Below are 14,757 nucleotides of genomic sequence, written 5' to 3' on the forward strand. Positions count from 1 at the left end.
ACCGTTCCGTTATCCACCACGTCTTTCAGTTCAATTCCTATACCTCAAATTAAGTATTTAGCTAGTAGAGCAGAAACTGCAAAATGAGGAAGTGGTAGATGGCGTCGTCAAGTAGTTTTCTGACTTCCACGAAACCTATTCTTAAGATGAAATGAAAATGTTGCCTATTCATTGAACGAAATGAATAATCGTGGGTGAACGTTTCTTTGGAAAACAATATTAGCCATTTGATCTAAAAAAAAAAGTTTTCTTGCTAGGGAACACATACTGGTTTACGTTTTCCCGAGATAAAAATCTGTGCATCAATTTCGTTGGATCCGCAGTATTTTAGCATACGTCACCAATGTCCTTTAAAGGAACCATCCTTGGTTTAAGACTTCTCACTGTTTTGGAATGCATTTTATTTCCGATACTTTACACTTGCTAGAAGTGGACAGATAGCGGAGGCAATTTGCTGCTTGAATCACCGCTGCAGAAGATGACGGCAGGGAGTAGGTATCTGGCTCGGTAGTGAATCTTGAGAGTGGGGAGAAGTAAAAGAGCCCTCAGAGCGAATCTTACTTCGCATTCAATTCGTGGGGGAACCACAAATGATCTGGCAGGAAACGCAAGATTTACTTTACAATATATTAATTATTAAACTCCACTTCTGCCATATCAAATGCAAGGACGAGCCTATGGTCATTACGGCTTCAATACCCCTGCCCTGTATGTGGATGATTTCTGCATTTGGGTTAGTCCCTCCTCGATGGCATCTGCAGAACGGCAGCTCCAGGTGGCTATACGGCGTGCCTCTGCATGGACCCTCCCACACGGGTTTCAATGCTCTCCTTTAAAATCGCGGGTGGTCCACTTCTGTCGCCGTACTACGATCCACCCTGATCCAGAGCTCCATCTCGCTGCACAACGATTGCCTGTGGTTCCACAGTTTCGTTTCCTGGGTCTTCTTTTCGACAACAAGCTCACTTGGCTGCCCCATATCAGACTCCTGAAGGTAGGATGTTTCCGTAAACTCAATGTCCTTCGCTTCCTTGCCCACTCCTCTTGCTGTGCGGACCGTTCCCTCCTCCTCCGTCTTTATCGTGCTCTAGTTCTGTCTCGTTTGGACTATGGTTGTCAAGTTTATGGTTCAGCTGCTCCATCCACACTGCACGTGCTGGATCCAGTCCACCATCGTGGTATCCGTTTGGCCACCGGTGCCTTCCTACTAGCCCTGTTGATAGTCTCCTGGTTGAAGCTGGGATTCCCCCCCCCCCCCTTTCTGTTCGGCGGTCCCAGCTTCTGGTGTCTTATGCCCTCACTATCCGTTCTTCTCCCACTCATCCTTCCTATTCTATCCTGTTCCCAGACCATGGACGTCGCCCACCCGACTCCCGCCCTCGGGCGGGTTTACCGGTTGGACTGCGCCTTGCGTCTCTTTACCATGATTTTCAGCTTCCTTCGTTGTCCTGTCTTCCTCGCTCCCTCCCCTCCACCACTCCTTGGTTAGTTCCTCGGCCTCGAATTCGGATGGATCTCCGCCGCGGTCCGAAAGATTCCATCCCCTCGGTGGTGTTCCGTTCCTTTTTCCGCCGAATTTTATGGGAGTTTCGGGATGCTGTTGTTTTTTACACTGACGGCTGTAAATCTGCTGATCATGTTGGGTATGCCTTCACGTCCTCTGTTGGAACGGAAAATCATCTGCTGCCACCTACATGTGGGGTGTTTACTGCGGAATTGATGGCAATTTCCCGGGCCCTTACCTTTATTAAACAATCCCCACACAACCGCGTTTTGTTATGTACGGACTAGATGAGTGGCCTTTTTGCTATTGACCGGTGTTTTTCGCGCCATCCCTTGGTCTCTGCCATCCATGACCATCTCGCTGATATTCACCGTGCTGCTTGTTCCATTGACTTCCTCTGGGTCCCTGGCCATGCGGGTATCCATGGTAATGAGCTCGCTGATCGTTTGGCTGGGGGAGCAGTTACTTACCCCCCGTTTTCTGTAACCCCTCCTGCAGCGGATTTACGGCTTCACATCAAATCCCACTTCGCACAGTCATGGGCCAATTCTTGGGAGGCTACTCCACTGTCTAATAAACTTCGTGCAATTAAGGTGACACCAGGCCCATGGCGTTCTTCCTTTCGCCGCTCCCGAAAGGACTCGACCACACTGTGTCGTCTCCGCATTGGCCTACCAAGCTGACCCATGGTTTTCTTTTGCGTGATGAGCCACCCCCGCTATGTGGTTGTGGAGCCTTCCAGTCAGTGGCCCACAATTTGGTTGAATGCCCCCTTCTTTTGGCTCTGCGTGCTAAGTACAGACTCCCCCACACTTTACCTTTGATGTTGGCTGACGATTCCCGGATGGTCTCTCTGGTTCTCGGTTTCCTCCGGGAGAGTGGTTTTTATTCTCAGTTTAAAGGTTTTTAATCTCTCTCTGGTGTTGGGGCAGGGCGGTGAGTGTTTGGGTGTCTCCCACTGTAGGCAGTGTTCAGAGATTCCCGATTCACCTCCCTGACCGGAATCCTCTTTTCTTCCCCTTTTACTCTGTTTTTACCCCTTTCTTTTTAAGGCTTGGTTAGTCTTTCTATTCCCATACGTACTTTCTGCATTACAGCAGTTGTACCTTTTAAGTCACAGGTGGTCTTGCCTGTGCTGCTTCAGCATAGTGTTGGGTTCGTTCTCTTGCCGACTTCCCTCATTTGTTTTTTACCATTGACAACGTGACTGCCCTTTTACGTTTTTCCCATTTCCGTTTTATTGTTCTGACTTTTCTGAGATGTCCCGTTAGCGAGTATATTTGAAACAAGGGACTGATGACCTTGCTGTTTGGTCGCTTAAACCTCAAACAACCAACAAACCAACGGCTAATTCAATAAACAAATGAATACTGTTAAATTACCGAAGATGTACAAAAAGCTAAGAAGTTTACGATGTAAGCAAGAGATTTAAGCTACAGTCAGTATCGCCAGTTGGTGGTAGAATGTACTCAGAGCCTTTTCTCCAAATTTATTAAGTATTCTATACGAATCGTTTCAGATTATTAAATTGTTACTTTTCCAAGATATTTGCCAATTAATACATCGTAATGGCGTCCGGGAAATTAGTAGTTATCCGCGTACCTATTTTGTATGAGCTGTAAATAAATAGTTGCCACTATGAAAGTTCCTACCCTCGTATATTAAAATTCCGGAACAGGAGGTCTTGTGTAGTAGAATATTTGATAGAATATTTGATAGTTTCCTGCCGTTATGTACACAGGAGTGAAACCACCAGCAGTCGACCAATGGTGTAAACGCACAGAAGATGACCCCTACGTCAGGTTGAAACCGGTTGGCGGTATTATAACAATAATAAATGCGATTAAGACTGTTCTTGAATTATTGATTAATCGTACTAATCGCTGCTTCTCTCCACAACCATGTTGTCAAAAAAAAAGTCATTTCCAGAGATTTTTGATAGATTATAATTGATCAGTTTTGCCAAATCCAAACAAGTAACGATTCTTCCATCTAGGCCAGAGAGAGACGCATCCCATTTTGGAAAACGAATGGCGTACCCGCTTCAGAAAATCCCTCATGTTGTGGACATTGTTTGAATCTCTTTATAGGCTATAATTTCTCCCCCGAACGTTCAAAAACTCTAAACAATCGATTACACCGAATCCTCATGCACACTTGTTTAGTGCTCGAACCTACAAATCGTCATTGCTGAGGATCCTGAAAAAGGTGGACCTCTCTATGGTGTTCTGTATTATTATAGAATTTTTCCCGCGTGGAAATATGTAAACCGCATATGCAGCTTTTTTATTCTATAGATTTTGCTTGTATGAATTTTTCTGGTTTTTAACTTCGTCTATACGCTATGGACTTTTATAGCTTACATTCTGTTTTTTGTCACGATATATCTCTAGAATTTCCTATGATTTCTGGATACAGTCTTACCTACTTCGTTTGTTCTTAAAACACGAGCTGCTGTAATTATTTCTTAAGAATTTTTCAGTGTTTATTGAAGCACAGTGAGAATTTTAAATGAGCTGTTAAGTGTAATAGCTCACAATGCTTCGGCTACTCTGTGCTATGTTAGTACGCTGAACCCACAAATTTAACCACTCACAAAGCAGAGAATGTCATTATGCAATTCATAACCCAATCACCTCCATGAACAGCATTCATAATTAAATGGAATACTCAATAGTCGCTACAATCGCAATGTTATTTATAACGCAACGCTATATTCATTCAGACATGCTGGTGTATTGCAGTAACGAAAACGGAGTAATATAGTTACGCAAATATCACACATTCTGGTGCAATAAAAACGTTGCGTGAATGGAGGAATAAAGAAATATGACAAACGGAAAATAGTCGCTTCAAATGAGGTACGATATTGAGTGAAAATCCAAACGGAATATTGCGTGAAACTGAATGAGCATAAGAACGACCAACGTAAGTAATTAAGATAAAATTTCTACTGCATAAAGAAAATAATGTTATTGACCTAGTACATTGCAGATTTGAAAGATTAGTCATATATTTCAACCGAGAATAAAAACGTTCGAACAGCATTTTAAATATTTAAAGCTCCATTTCCATTAAACTGTTGTTCGTGGACAGATGAATTACAAAATGTAAGTATTAAATAAACTACTCTAAAAATATTTCGATGATTTGCATATACCGAGCGAGGTGGCGCAGTGGTTAGCACACTGGAGTCGCATTCGGGTGGATGACGGTTCGAACGCCGGCCGCGGTGGTCTCGCGGTTCTAGGCGCGCAGTCCGGAACCGTGCGACTGCTAGGTCGCAGGTTCGAATCCTGCCTCGGGCATGGATGTGTGTGATGTCCTTAGGTTAGTTTGGTTTAAGTAGTTCTAAGTTCTAGGGGACTGATGACCACAGCAGTTGAGTCCCATAGTGCTCAGAGCCATTTTGAACGGTTCAAACCCGCGTCCGGCTATCCTGGTTTAGGTTTCCCGTGAACTCCCTATATCGCTCGAGGAAATTTCCTTTCACAGGCCACATCTGACGTCCTTTCCCATCCTTCCTAATCCGATAGGACCGACGACCTCGCTGTTTGGTCCCCTCCCTTTAAATCAGTCAACCAACCTACTTACATATCTGCGAACAAGAGTAGACATACATGCAAGGGGAGTACGAAATGATAAAATAAGTCGTATGAGACGAAGAAAGTACTGTGAAATATTCATAAAACAGTTAACAAAATGAAGCGAGCATTTTTCGAATGCTCACATCGGTGAAATGGAAATTTGTTCCTGGCTAAATTTCAGTTCCTTGTTCCCCCACCGAAGGCTCTCCCACTCTTCCATGTCTGCCGTCCTGATGCTCCCCTGTGCGTAAGCGTAGCTCGTGCGATTAGAAAGGGTTTCATCAGGTCCAAAGTATGTTAGTCGAGTTCATGTCAGCAGACACAGGAGGCTATTCTTTTCGATGTATTGCTGCACGATGGGAGGTGATCTCTACGAAGATGCTCGGAGTCTGTCACAAATGTAGTTGAGGCTATGCATATGCAGAGAGTGTTGACAGGCATCGGAATTACTCAGAAGGAGCTTATGGGCGCACAGTGTCGAGGTTATCAGCACTGGAATTACTCGAGGTAATAAATTAGCCCTCCTCATAAAAATTATAAACGGAAAGGAACTGAGCTTCTGCAAATGACAAATGTACTAAACGTCTTGGTATCACCAAATCACGAGACGTACCAGCACTTTTGTTATTGTAAAAGCATACCTATTTCCTTTAATTCTGTCCCCAAATAACTGCGCAATCCTATTCTGCGTGGATGCGACGAGTTTCTTCTGAGTCTATAAATAAGCTGCAGTAATAGGGTACCAGAACAAACACAATTTATCTTCGTCATTAGAAGGATACATTCAGCAACTGAATTTTAAATGAAAAACGCTGCCATTGTAGGCCCTGCCTCTCACGATAACATGATCTTAACTACATATTATCTGTTGCACTGTTACAAATTATCTGCGATACTACACAAGTGCTCGTTGCACGGAGGAGAAAGACTACCACAGCCTTTGTAATTTACGACTAGAATACAGCTACGTTAACAAGTTTATTTAATCTAGCTAAATAAACCACTGTAAAATAAGAAAAGCTTTAAGAATACACTAGATTTGTAGTTTACATACAAGAGTCCTTACAAGTAATATACAACCATAGAATAACTTTTTTGTCTGACTAGGGGCACAGAAACGTACGGGTGCGTGCGTGAACACGCTCAGACGCTAACGCAAACTCATTCCTTTTTTCGGGAGGACGACGGTTCAATCTCGCGTCCGGCCGTCCTGATTTAGGTTTTCCGTGATTTCCCTAAATCGCTCCACGCAAATGCCGGGATGGTTCCTTTGAAAGGGCACGGCCGACTTCCTTCCCCGTCCTTCCCTAATCCGATGAGACCGATGACCTCACTGTTTGGTCTCTCCCCCCAAACAACCCAACCCATTCCTTTTTTAATTTCACCTTTAAATCCACAAGTAAGCTTCAGAATTGCAAAAGAGTGCTTCAATCAATAATTTCCATTTGTATCAATAGCTTAACCGTGACTCGTAACATGAATTATGCTGATATTCAGTCGTTGACGAATTCAAAACCATTTGATACTGAAATCAAATTTCTGCATAGAAAAACATACACTTTAAGAAAATTTGCATATGAAACAAAGAAAACAACTAAGTAAAGAAGCTATGATTAAATTTTTGAGCAATTAGAAAATGTTAAAATAGTAAATAAAAGTTACTTAATCTCTAATATTGCAAGACACCGTAAAGGCGACACTTTTAGCACTTTTTGTAGCATTCCCTTATACAAACTAGACTGCTACGGTTAATTTCCACATTTTCGAATTTGTTCAACCCTTATCTTTTCATTCAGATGGTAGTAAATCTTTCGCAAGCAATGGGGTATTCAGAATATGGAATATTAACTGTCACAAAGTAACGCGCCAGCTCAGGACAACATTATGACGTGAGATCTAAATCCGGGAAGGTAGAGTTAGAATCGCATGTCAAAAGGTGCGCTGACCTAGCGTTTCTCTATAAAATACAGTGGTATCTGTTTTAGAAATTTGTTCTATTTTACTGAATTTCGTTTCGTCAACACACAGAAAAACATTTGTCACAAAGTTTGATATTTATTTTTCGAATTTTATTACAATGCAAATGATTATACGCCTATCTTCAATGGAACAAATGAAAAATGAAAAAAATAAACTCCAGTAAGAAGAGTAATTAAATAATCCTTTTGCACCATTATTTGCGCATCTTTTCAGTGGAACAGTATTAGAAAAACTGCAGTGACACAGTTAATACTCTTAGCAACTGTCGTTTATATTTAGAAACGAACTGTTAATGCGAAAAAAGCTTTGTCTTTTTTACTAAGCCCATATTAGATGTCTTAAATATCATTACTGAGACTTTGTTTCTACAGTTTCAGCTGTCACACGAGTTGCTGCAGGAACGTGTTCTGTGACGGAAGTAACTTTATTCTCTTTCCAATAGCCTAATAAAGTTTGGTAAAATTAACTCTTGTACAGAATGATCTGGACATATAAATTTTATAACAGTCCATCTTCAGTTAGGTAGCTCTTCAAATTTATCGGCAGTAGCAGAAAGTCTCTAAGAAGTATACAGACACGTTTTTCCACCTAAGAACAAAATGGTTTTGTAGCGAGCTCAGGAATAATGTGTGTACTTTTAACTTCCATGACTATTGGCAGCACTTTGCAAGAACACATTGCAAGAGAACAATATGTTGAATGTTGACCTGAATTACAATATTTAAGTACAAAATGCTTTAGAGTGCTGTTGTCACGAAGTAAAACATAGTCACAATTTTGCCCACTTCCCGGTGGTTAAGGGAAAAATAAGAAAATATTACGCAAGAGGAAGAAGAGAATTATCTACTCAGTTGACAACAAAAGCTTGTTACAGATGTGGATCTAACTCAATTAGCAACAGCAACAACTGTCTGTGTAAATGTTCCTTGGCCTGTGATACCGCAGTAATATGGCAGTGCTGTTGTCTGCTAGGAACAATTCAACACGTGTCTCTCACGTGTGACTCTCTTATATAAGTGCAGTTGATGACTGCTATTAGCGCCTTGTGTCTCATACGTAAAACATTTCCATGACACAACTATTCGCGATGACTTTCCGAGAGTAACTGAATCAGCTGTATAGAGTGAAAGCAACAAATGTCGACCATTTCAGCCATGACTACATGTCACAGTTAACGAGACGGTGGTGTCTGGTACTTCTGGGTACGAGGGGCCCTTCAGATGAAGACGAGAGGGGAGATATGATACTGCGTGAAGAATTTGACGAAGCACTGAAACACTTAAGTCGAAAGAAGTCCCCAGGAGTTGAGATCATTCCGTTAGAGCTACTGATAGCCTCGGCAAAGCCAGCCATGATGAAACTCTTCCACCTGGTGAGCCAGATGTATAAGACAGACGTAATATCCTCAGCCTTCAAGAACAATATAGTAATTCCAAATCCAAAGAAAGCAGATGCTAACATGTGTGAAAATTACCGAACCCGTTAGTGAGTCGCGGCTGCAAAATACTAACACGAATCTTTTACAGGAGAATGGAAAAACTTGTAGAAACCGACCTAAGGGAAGAAGAGTTTTGATTCTCGAGAAATGTGGGAACACACGAAACAGTATTGACTTCTCATAGAAGATAGGTTAAGGAAAGAAAAAACTACGTTTATAGCATTTGTTGACTTAGGGAACGCTTTTGGTAATGTCAACTGCAATATTCTCTTTCAAATTCTAAAGGTGGAAGGGGAGCGAAACGCTATTTACAATTTTGCACAGAAATCAGATGGCTGTCATAAGAGTCGAGGCCCCGAAGGGAAAAAGTGGTTGAGAAGCGAATAAGACAGGGTTGTAGCGTATGCCTGATGTTATTCAATCTGTATATTGAGCAAGCAGTAAGGGAAACAAAAGAAAAATATGGAGCAGGAATTAAAGTCCAGGGAGAAGAAATAAAAACTTTGAAGTTTGCCGATGAGTTTGTAATTATGTCAGAGACAGTGATGGCCTCGTAAGAGCAGCTGAATGGAATTGACAGTGTCTTGAAAGGAGGGTAGAAGCTGAACATCAACAAAAACAAAATAAGGAAAATGGAAAGTAGTCGAATTAAATCAGCTCATATTGAGGGAATTAGTAAGTCCCGGTTACAGTGAATAAGATATGCTACGACATAAGTTGCGACAGTATACGTGTAGATGAGACCTATACCGTTTAGAGAGAGACCGGTACTCATACTGTGGTTGCTTTACACATGCATTTACAATGGGCGCTATTCAGTCAACCTTTTGGAGTGTACTTGTCACATAATAAGTAAAGCTACGACTAGGTACTTGTCGAATTAGATTATTGTAATCTATGTCACACAGTTACGAAATAGCTGTCGTTGGACGAAGATTGAAACACTTACAGTTACCACAACGATGAATTGTTTAATCTGTTTTGATCAAGATGTACCATTCGCAACATGTCAACCTTGATTTGACTGCCATATAAATATGGAGCTTTGCTTTGCCTTCATCAGCACCGCACTCCTAAACTTTAAAAGTTTGCTAACATCAAACGAAGGCTCCCAGTAGTTTCCAGAATATGAAAAATGCATTAGAGACACGTTTATTTTTTAACAGAGCAGTTCATTATGTTACCAGCTTTTACGCTATGGTTCTATGAAACACAAGGAAAATGACAAGGTTGACAGCGCTCGTAGCTCTAGAACTTGGAATCTAGTCATTTAATAGTTCCACCTGTAGAGTCGTCCAGACAGGTTACTGGATACTACTCGTGTGTTGTATCTCACATTCACATCAACTTCCAGTTAATCAAGAAGAGCGAATGCTACCTCAATCTTTAAACGATGTGAGGCAGCCTAACTTCCATTTTCCCTCTCTGCCAAACGGAGACTCCATTGGAATCTAATTTGAAGGAGAACTGACGAGCGCTGCCTGTGAAAACACTAGGATGGATGTTTTGCAGAAGCTGGAATTGCAGCTTCATAACCAAAGCTGGAACTAAATTTTCTCATTACGAACTGTTACTAACAAATTCCTGCTGTCTGTATGTTTAACAGCTGGCCGTTTCAGATCCTGAATTCCCACACTTCAGTGAAAATCTCTGATGAACCGACTGATTTTGGCATAAATCAATTTGAAACTTCCTGGCAGATTAAAACTGTGTGCCCGACCGAGACTCGAACTCGGGACCTTTTGCATTTCGCGGGCAAGTGCTCTACCAACTGAGCTACCGAAGCACGACTCACGCCCGGTACTCACAGCTTTACTTCTGCCAGTACCTCGTCTCCTACCTTCCAAACTTTACAGAAGAGTCGTGCTTCGGTAGCTCAGTTGGTAGAGCACTTGCCCGCGAAAGGCAAAAGATCCCGAGTTCGAGTCTCGGTCGAGCACAGTTTTAATCTGCCAGGAAGTTTCATATCAGCGCACACTCCTCTGCAGAGTGAAAATCTCATTCTGGATAAATCAATTTCCTTAATTTGTATTAAATGGCAAATAGGATAATTAATAAGACTACGTCGCTGCTAATTGTAGGGGGATACCGGATGCATTTGCATAATATTTTTTTTACAAAAATAAAGAGAATGCACAATAACTTATTGAGATTTTTAAAAAAAGGAGCCAAAATTTTACCATTTAAAAAAGTTATATACGACAGAAAGAAAACGTGATTCGAGTATAAGCTATACGTGCTGGGGATATGTATTTATTATAATCTCAGTTCTTTAAGTGTTTTATTCAGGTTAGCAATATTTTACATACCATTCGTCGCTGAAACTACTTGTTAGGTCGAGAAATGTACCTAAATTAATAAAAACGTCAGTAACTGAAATTCTTATAAATATACAGACATACACCTTTGGGTTGTGATCGTATGTGTTCACATCAATAAAACTGAGAAACTACAGAGACGGGTTCCTTACTAGAAATGGAGGAATAAAGGTCATTTTCCGAAAATATGTCCCTAACCTGTTGCAGGCTGTGTGATTGACGCAGCGTACCGTAAGCAGCAGAATGGTGCGATATTCATGTCGGAAACTAGCCGAGATGGTGTTTATGTAAGGCCAAACAGATGGAAATGATAGAGAAGTAGCACGGCTATATCCTAACTAGTACCCTGCATCGTACAACATTTCAAGCCCTTATAGGGGACTGTGTGATCAGGGGTCCTTCCAGACTGACGATCTTGTAAGGAGGTGGCGGACTGTGTACGCAAAGTCCGCGTACACCAGATTACGTGCACCGGGTTCTACAAGATATTGAGACGAGCCTTAGTACAAGTTCCAAGCAAGCGCCCAGCCAAAATGCTGTAAGCCAAAGCACGATGATGTGCATCCTACAGGATAACCGCTGCTATTTTATCAACTGCAACGAGTGCAAGAATTATCAGCAGCGGTCAAAGGAACTGCCGTTCCCCAGTGTCATCTAACGTTGCAACGAAGCATTTCCGGACACACGTTCATAGGACATTTGTCCTCCGTTTCCAGTCAGGCATCCGGCCTTACAGTTTGTCAGCTTTATTAAAGTTCACCCTGTATATAAAAATAGATAGAGAGAGAGAGAGAGAGAGAGAGAGAGAGAGAGACAGACAGCTGTGAGCGATTTTTGACTAGAAAACGTTTCAGAAACTGAGCGCTTCATAGCGAGCAATGAACAGATGCATGTTGGGAATCAAATGGATCACAGAACAGAGTAGAGTAGAATACTGTAATGACAATGAAATTATGATAAGCAGACAGGTAAAAGGGTGCTAGATGTACTAAGCAAGTCCTTTTCTGGATTACAGGAGATTATAAAGAAAAAGGAGACAAAATATTATTAAAAATATCACAGATGATAATTGCAAAAATAACATGGATGTGTTTAGTTGAAGACCTTAATACAAAATGAAGAGAATGTTTCTATCAGTGGAATTAATATGGCTGCTGATAGTGTTTAACAATAATAACACTGGTGCTGCAACATAATTAATGAATGATTAGCTTCTCTCCTGCGTTGGGAAGTGCTCACATCACATTTGCTACTTCGTGTACACCTTAACAGCTTTAATCTTAAACCTACAGAAACTCTTGTGAGTTTTGACGTTCTCTCTCTTTTTACCAGATTTCCTTTAAAAGAATCCTTACAACTCATTGGCCAGACATACAGACTAACAACCTTTTTGGGCATGTCTTGTCGACATTCTTTCTTTCCATCGGTGGCTACGGTGAACAGACGGAAGTAGTAACCATAGGGAGCCCCCTTCACCAGTTGTTGCCAACATGTATACAGAAAAGTTCGAGGAGGAGGCCCTGGACTCTGGTGAATGGAAACCTACATTCACCAATTGTTGCCAACATGTATGCAGATAATTTAAAGGAGGAAGTACTGGGCTCTGCACAACGGAAACCCCCGGAATGGAGCGACATCATTGCCATGCGGACACATAGAAGAGACAAGCTAAATGACTTCCTCATACAGTTCAGTCCATCATAAAACCAATTTTACCATGGAAGTCTAAGTGCTCCCCTTTCTGGATGACCTGGGAAAAGAAGAGTGCACGGTGTGTACATGCGGACAGCTGTCACCACCTGCCCCAGAGGAAAAGGGTGCTCAGAACTTTGGTACGTAGGACTTGCATCCTCTCTGACGACGAAAGTATCAACCAAGAACTTTAACATCTGAGAGCGCTTTTCCGGAAGAGTGGTTACATGGGTTAGTAAATCTGGAAAGGCCTACGTTCTATACCCTCTGCTCAACCGGCGGAACCATAAGAGGATTCTCAGGAGAAATCAGGAACTGCTTTATTCCTTTTTTGACGTATTTTCCGGAAAGATAGAACGAATTCTCTGGAGACATTAGGGGAACGGCATAGTAGTGTCAAACATGACCTCTGAATACAGAAATCATGGTGCTATCAGATTCCTTACCAATGTGACAGGGCATGTATCGGTTAGACAGTGCGTTCTTCACGAGAATACCAACGGTATACAAGATTGCGGAAGCTTAAAAAGTCGGCAGTCGCGAAATTTGGCCTATCAGAGTTACACGGAATGAATTACGACCGTATTAAGGTTTTGATACAAACATGTCATTTCTAAGACGGTGTCACTAAAAAATCTATCTAGATTCGAGAAAGGGAACCGCTGTCAATCGTGATAGTGGATACATCCTTATGAAGGCTTGAGAATCCACAATTGCTCAGATTAATAACATGAAGGAGATATCCTACAACGAAGTGACTTCAGGGTAGCGGCAGAACAGCAGAGGTGCCGCCGGCATGCATTCCTGAACGCTAACCTCGAACAAAGCAACAAGACGGGTGGAGGGGTGGGGGAAGAGATGCTAGGCGGACGGTAGAAAGACTGGCAGGCCTGAGGAAGTGTTGATAGCGGCAGGAGGGGCGGGGGGTGTTTGGGAGAAATGCCCCTCAGTGGTGTGAGTTCATCACTGACGTACCTGATGACGCCCGCTGAACACTAGTGAACTATTTCGTCATTGTTACTTCATTTCATTACCCAACAGAATCTATGCTATCGCGTTTTCCTTTCATTCATAATTTATACTTTACCTTGGAAATACGTCACACTTCTGTCACCTTTGTGTTATAAAGTGCAGTAAAAGCTCTAGAAAGAACAGAAAATAATGTTCCATGGCTTAGTGTTACGCGTCATAGCTACGTAATTTAGTCAGCGACACTATTGTTTTTAAGAACTCGCTGGTAAGCCAAAATATAAGGAACTCTGCCCACCGAAAAGTTGGACGCTGCCCGGTGGTTTTGCGGGCACGTGACGCGGTAGCAAAAGTATGTAAGCTTAGAAGTCACTGACGGGGGATTACCGTAGCAAATATATGGGCTGCAGATGGGGAAATCCATTGGGATAAGTCACTTTGACTAAGGACAGGTAATATTATCACGCAGAACATGTGAACGACTTCTCGAAAACGAAACTGGTAGAATGTTCACGTCGTGAGCTTCTACGGAAAGAAGTAGGACACTACTCTTCACAGAACATGGGGTTCTGAGGTTTGTCTGCTCTGTAAAGATGAATAAATGGTAATCAGAGGTATCTCTACCGAAAGAGCACAATGCATGTGCACGCACAAGTGTTGCGGAGCACATTCTGCATCGTACATTGTTGAAGATAGAGCTCTGCAGCAGCCATCCCTACGTTTTCACATGTTGACCCAACGACATCGTCAGTTACGATTGCAGAGGGGATGAGACCGTTGGGATTTAACTGTTGATCGATGAGAACGTGTCGGCTCTTCGGGTGAATCACATTTTTGCTGCACTAGATCGATGGTCGTCGCCTCAAACGCCGTCATCGAGGTGAACGGCTGCTCGAAATGTGCAGCGCGCCACGGACACAGGCTGGTGCGAGCAGTATTACGCTATTGGAGACATTCTCCTGGTAATAATCGAAGAGACGTGGACAGATGCGAGCCACCTGCATCCCTTCATGCTTGACCTCTTCCCTGACAGCGATGTCATGTTTCAGCAGTATAACTGTCCGTGTTTCGGCGCCAGAACTGTGTCACAGTGGTTTGAGGAGCCTTACAGTGAACTCACTTTGATGTCACGGGGGCCATATTCGCCTGATGTAAATCATTTGGAACGCATCTGGGTAGTTATCGGACGCTATCATTGCGTATGCTGATCAGCGGCCCATTATTTACGCGGATTACGTGATCTGTGCGTAGACTTCTAATGCCCCATAC

The 14,757-nt window shown here is 42.4% G+C and overlaps 1 protein-coding gene and 1 non-coding gene across 2 annotated transcripts in view; both read right to left on the reverse strand.

Annotated features, from left to right (window-relative positions):
• Window positions 1-14,757, reverse strand: part of LOC126260599 (dopamine receptor 2) — a gene marked incomplete at its 5' end in the record, with an annotated part of 764,332 nt that overhangs the window by 511,718 nt on the left and 237,857 nt on the right. The window lies entirely within an intron of this gene.
• Trnar-gcg (transfer RNA arginine (anticodon GCG)) lies at window positions 10,221-10,296 on the reverse strand. The gene has a single exon. It is a non-coding gene; the product is annotated as a tRNA-Arg (tRNA).

This window comes from Schistocerca nitens, chromosome 5 (assembly GCF_023898315.1).
Source record: "Schistocerca nitens isolate TAMUIC-IGC-003100 chromosome 5, iqSchNite1.1, whole genome shotgun sequence".
Lineage (NCBI taxonomy): Eukaryota > Metazoa > Arthropoda > Insecta > Orthoptera > Acrididae > Schistocerca > Schistocerca nitens.